Genomic DNA, 5827 nt, shown 5'->3' on the forward strand with positions numbered 1-5827 from the left:
TGTGGGGGCAAAAAAAAAAAAAAAAAAATAAAAACAGCCTCCTGCTAATTGCAGCAATCTATTAATTAAATAAGATCAAGGCATGGCAGACAAGTAAGCAGGCGGTTGGCCCAGTACAGGAGGGCTGAGCCATACCCGGAGAGGCTCCAATAGTGGCACTCCTGTCACAAGGCCCTTTTGTAACTATGTATGCCAATACTATGATTATAAAGGTATTCTTGAATTGTGATGCCCCCATTAATGTTCTCCTCATTCTTTCAGTTTTTAAACAACTGAAGCATGTGTCCAACCAAGGTGATGCAAATTAATCTGGAGCTTGAGTCTTACACTTGCTTTGCATAGAAAGGATCTGGTTTTACTACCACAGGGGTGGGCAAAATACCACCAGGTCATTGTATCCAGCCTGCAGGGCCCCTGAAATTTAAAAAATTTAATATTTATTTACTCCTGGCTGCCTGTCAAAGATGCCAGGGACAGTAGGACCCAGGGGGAACTGGCAGGATCCAGCAGCCTGGGTTACCCCCCACCCCACCCAGAAGCCTCTGCCCATCAGAGCTTTCTGGCCAGGGAAACTGGGGCTGTTCCTGCCTCCCTGCATCGGAGGAAAATTCAAGTAAGGGGGGAGGGTGGGAATGAAGGGGAGGGCCTCTGGGATTGCCCCAGTCCTTCAGGCTGGGCTGGGCCAGCTCCTGCTGAGTGCCACGGTCCAGCCATACAGCTAAGAGCCATGTGGTACAGGAGCAGCCAGAAGGCAGGCAGGGAAGTGGTGAAAGTGGCCACACATTGAGGTGGAGAGGGGCAGCAGTGAGCAGGCATGTGGAGCGCAGCAATAGCATGGGACCCACACCAGTATGTCAAGCCCAGCCAGCACCAGCGGGTCCCAGAGTGGGGTGGCAGGAGCATGGGGTGCGGGTTGGCAGGGGCTCTGGAGTTGGGCTGGCTCCTCTCTCTGTCAGCATAGCCCAGCCCAGCTCCATAGACCCCTGCCAGCCCAAGCCCTGCGCTCATGCTGCCCTACTGCTCTGCACCAGTGCTGGCCCCAGGATGCTGCATGGGCTCCGCACTCCTGCGCAGCTCTTGCTACACTCCTGCATACCCACTCACTTCCCCCCCCTTCCCTGCTTCATTGCTTCCCTGCCTGTCCACCAGCCACTTCTGCACCACGTGGTTCCCAGCCGCATGGCCGGACTGCGGGAGCACAGAGCCTGTGCCGGTACCCCAGGAGTAGGAGGGGGTGCATGTGTTCATAGGGTGAGTCCCATATGCATACCCCACCATATACATGCACCCACACCCTGCCTCGCACTGCCATATGCGCAGACCCCCACACCCAGCATCCACCTCTCTGCTGTGGAGGAGGCTCTTCTCAGCCAGACTGGCTGACCTGTTCCACCAGGCTTTAAACTAAGCCCACTGGAGGATGCGGGGACTCTACTGCCTGTTCTGGCCTGCTGAGCAACCCTTGCAAAGCCAACAGGCCAAGGCACTTAAAGGATCCCCCCCAACCCCAGCGCTGGAACAAAATGTAGGCAAGGCAAGGGCCCCCAAGGAGACGCTTGTATGCCTATACACGAATGACAGTGAGTTCTAGGGCCAACACGTGCTATGTGCAGTGCACAGGCTGAACCGGGGGCTAAAGGTGCTGAACAAGGAAGTCTGTCTTAGTACAGCCTGCAGGATGGCTCGGGGACCCTCCATCCAGCCCATGGAGCCAGATGAGTCTGACACCTTTGTTTGGCTCTGAAGGTCAGGCATACCCTTAGCTTGGGAGGTGCTTCTGTGTCAGAAATATACCACTGGAATTCCTACTCTTACCTGGATCTCCTCCTCTGCCTTCTGTGGCCAGGAAAGCTATACTGAGAAGCAGGAAATGTTGCTGAAGAACCTCCACAGACAGCCTTTTAATTTAGTATTCTCTTTGGGTCAAGGACGCTCTACAGAACACCATGACAAATTATGTTAAGAACCCATCTTTTACAAAAAGTTTCCAGTCAATGAGATTTTTGTTCCTTTCCTCTTCCAGTTAGAACATGGTTAGGATGGCTTTTGAGCATATGTGCCAAGACTAAGCTTTACACATTATTAAGCACTGAGACAAAGTGCAGCCTTGTACAGTAGGGGCCAGATTTATTTTTTAAAAAGAAAAAAAGATGCATTGGGAAGAAAGGCCATTTTAGAAATGTTTACCTTGGAGAGCAATGTGTCCCTGCTTAAATTAAGGGACAAGCATAAGGAATGACAAGCACCAAGATACACTTCAAAAACAGCAATATCATCTGAACAAAGTTAGCACCTCCTCATGTTGTCAACTGCAAGGAAGTTGTTGTCAGTGTTACTACCTCAGCAAGTCAGGAAGGTTTTGGCTTCCATGACCACAGCCTTCCCTTTGGGGAGAGAGGCAGTGAGCTGCTGGGAAGGGACGGCCTCCACGTCTCTGCTGGGGAGGAGCCTCTTCTCAGCAAGGCTGACCTGCTCCACTGGCCTTTAAACTAAGCCTGCTGGGGGATGGGGAGACTACCACCACTGCTGGCCCGCTGAGCAACCCTTGCAAAGCCAACAGTCTAAGGCACTCGTGGGATCCCACCCCTGCCCCAACCCTGGAACAAACTGAAGGCAAGGGCCCCCAAGGGGACGCTTGCATGCCTATATACAAATTGCAGGAGGCTGGGGAATAAACAAGAGGAACTTGTCCTCCTTCTAAATGCAAATAATTATGTCATCACAGGGATAACAGAGACCTGGTGGGACTCCACCCATGACTGGACCACAGGTGTAGATGACTATATCCTGTATAGGAGGCATTGAGTGGACAAAAGGGGTGGGGGCATAGCTCTCTATGTCAAGGAAAGCTATGCGCCCCTGCAAGCCAACATTGGCACCCATGGTGGATGACTTGAGACCCTCTGGGTTAAAATCCATGGTGAACATGTCACGGGATATTATGGTGGGAGTCTACTACAGACCCCCTACCCAGGGTCAAGACCTTGACCAGGAGTTCACCAGGGAATTGGCTGAGGCCGCATGCTCCTGGTGTATGGTTGTCATGGGAGACTTTAACTACCCAGACACCTCATGGGAGGGGCGCTCAGCCAAATCCAACAGGTGGCAAAGCTTTCTCTCATGCATGGATGACCTCTACCTGATGCAGGAAGTCTACAGGCCGACAAGAGGTAAAGCGCTGCTTGACCTCGTACTGGCAACCTGACGATCAAAGGGAAGCTGGGTGACAGTGACCATGAGCTGATCACCTTCACCATCTGCTGTAAAGCTGGCAAGTCAGTCAGTAATACAGAAGTCCTTGACTTCAGGAAAGCTGACAAGCTCAGGAGGCTTGTTAGAGAGGCTCTGAAGGACCACAACCCAAAGGAGAGGGGAGTTCAGGATGAGTGGTTGCTCCTCAAGGGAGCAATACTGGATGCACAAGCAAAGTCCATCCCATCTCGGAGGAAAGACAGCAAAAGGGCACAGCAGCCCCCTTGGCTGTCCAGGGAACTGGCGGACCTCCTGCATCTTTAAAGGAAGACATACAAAGGATGGAGGACTGGAACCACCACCGCGGAGGAATACTCTGCTCTGGTCTGGACCTGCAGAGAGCAAACTAGGAAAGCCAAGCCTGCGATGGAACTCCAGCTAGCTACAAGTATCAAGGACAATAAAAAGTCCTTTTTTAGATATGTGGGGAGCTGGAGGAAAAGCAAGGGTAACATTGGACCCCTGCTAAACCTGATGGGACAACTGACAACCGATGCCCAGGAAAAAGCCAACTTGCTAAATGGGTACTTTGTATCAGTTTTTCACCAGACCCATGGGATGCCCCTGCCCACTGGGTCAGGGAGGCCTGGGTGAGGGAGATTCCTTGCCCTCCATCAAAGCTCACCTTGTGAAGAAACACCTTGACAGGCTGGATACCTTCAAGTCAGCCGGCCCTGACTGGTTACACCCCAGGGTACTCAAGGAGCTGCCAAGCATCATAGCTCAGCCCCTGGCATGGATCTTTGAGAGCTCTTGGCATTCTAGTGAAGTGCCCAAAGATTGGAAGAGGGTCACTGTCGTGCCTATCTTCAAGAAAGGGAGGAAAGTAGATCTGGCAAACTACAGGCCCATCAGCCTGACCTCTATCCTGGGGAAGGTCTTGGAAAAGATTATCAAAGAAGCCATCCTTAACAGACTAGCTGAAGGCAATATCCTGAGAGAGACCCAGCATGGGTTTGTTGCGGGTAGGTCTTGCTTGACCAATCCCATTTCCTTTTACAACCAGGTGGCCCATCACCTGGACAAGGGGGAAGAGATTGATGTCGTATATCTTGACTTCAAAAAAGCCTTTGATTTGGTATCCCATGATCACCTCTTGGCTAAACTGGCTTAACTGGCTAACTGCAGCCTCGACCTCACCGTGATCCATTGGCTGGGGAATTGGCTCCGTGGTAGGACCCAGAGGGTGGTGGTTGACAGAAGCCACTTGTCTTGGTGCATGGTCACCAGTGGGGTCCCTCAAGGCTCTGTCCTAGGGCCTATATTCATTAAGATCTTAATGATATGGACATTGGTGTCAGAAATGGACTGGCCAAGTTTGCCAATGACACCAAACTCTGAGGTAAAGTATCCACACCTAAGGACAAGAGGGTGATCCAGGCAGATCTTGACACGCTCAGGAAATGGGCGGACGAGAACCTGATGGCGTTCAATACCAAAAAATGCAAGGTTCTCCACCTTGGGAGGAAAAACCTGCAGCATGCTTATAGGCTTGGCAGTGCTACGCTGGTTAGCGCTACAAATGAAAGGGACTTGGGGGGTCGTGACTGACCACAAGATGAACATGAGCCTTCAATGTGATGCTGTGGCTAGTAAAGCAAACAAAATGTTAGCTTGCATCCATAGATGCTTCTCAAGCAAATCCCGGGACATCATTCTCCCCTTGTACTCGGCCTTGGTGAGGCCGCAGCTGGAGTACTGCATCCAGTTTTGGGCTCCACAATTCAAAAAGGATGTGGAGAAGCTTGAGAGGGTGCAGAGGAGAGCCACGCACATGCTCAGAGGTCAGGAAAACAGACTGTATGATGAGAGGCTGAGAACCATGGGACTCCTCAGCCTGGAAAACCGCAGGCTCAGGGGTGATCTGGTGGCCACTGATTAAGTTTATCAGGGGTGCCCATCAAGATCTGGGCAAATGTCTTTTTTACCAGAGCACCCCAAGGGGTAACAAGGTCAAACAGTCACAAACTCCTCCATGACCATTTCAGGCTGGACATAAGGAAGAACTTTGTTACTGTCTGAGCCCCCAAGGTTTGGAATACCCTGCTGCCAGAGGCAGTTCAAGCACCCACTTTGAATGCCTTCAAGACACATTTGGATGCTTATTTTGCTGGGGTCCTGTGATCCCTGCTGACTTCCTGCCCCTGGGGCAGGGGGCTAGACTCCATGATCTTTCGAGGTCTCTTCCAGCCCAGATGTCTATGAAACCCACACTTCCTCACACATTTCCCCCACAAACCCCATACCCACCTACCCACACACCCACATCCTCCCTCATGCCTGCACCCCCTCCACAATATACAAGAGTAAGATTTCATTGTAAGCTATTATATACAATCACTTCTGTGTACACTACACGAACACATGTAAATCAGGACAAAAATATTTTTCTTTAAATCAGATTAATGAATATTGTACGTGTTTGATTTTTAGAACATAATTTGGTATTTTTCGGATTCCAAGACAGCAAAACCCCTTGCTGAAAGGAATACTTCTGGGGACAAGGGGAGGGACTTCTGGTGGCAAAGGTTAGGGATGGGGCTTCCAGTCACAAGATGGTGACCGGGGGGGGGGC

At 51.2% G+C, this 5827-nt stretch overlaps 1 protein-coding gene across 4 annotated transcripts in view; it reads left to right on the forward strand.

The window, feature by feature from the left end:
- The window catches only part of CUNH16orf71 (chromosome unknown C16orf71 homolog), a 250942-nt gene that overhangs the window by 12063 nt on the left and 233052 nt on the right, over window positions 1-5827 (forward strand). The window lies entirely within an intron of this gene.

Source organism: Gavialis gangeticus, unplaced genomic scaffold, assembly GCF_001723915.1.
Source record: "Gavialis gangeticus isolate Ggan-Ray unplaced genomic scaffold, GavGan_comp1, whole genome shotgun sequence".
Classification (NCBI taxonomy): domain Eukaryota; kingdom Metazoa; phylum Chordata; order Crocodylia; family Gavialidae; genus Gavialis; species Gavialis gangeticus.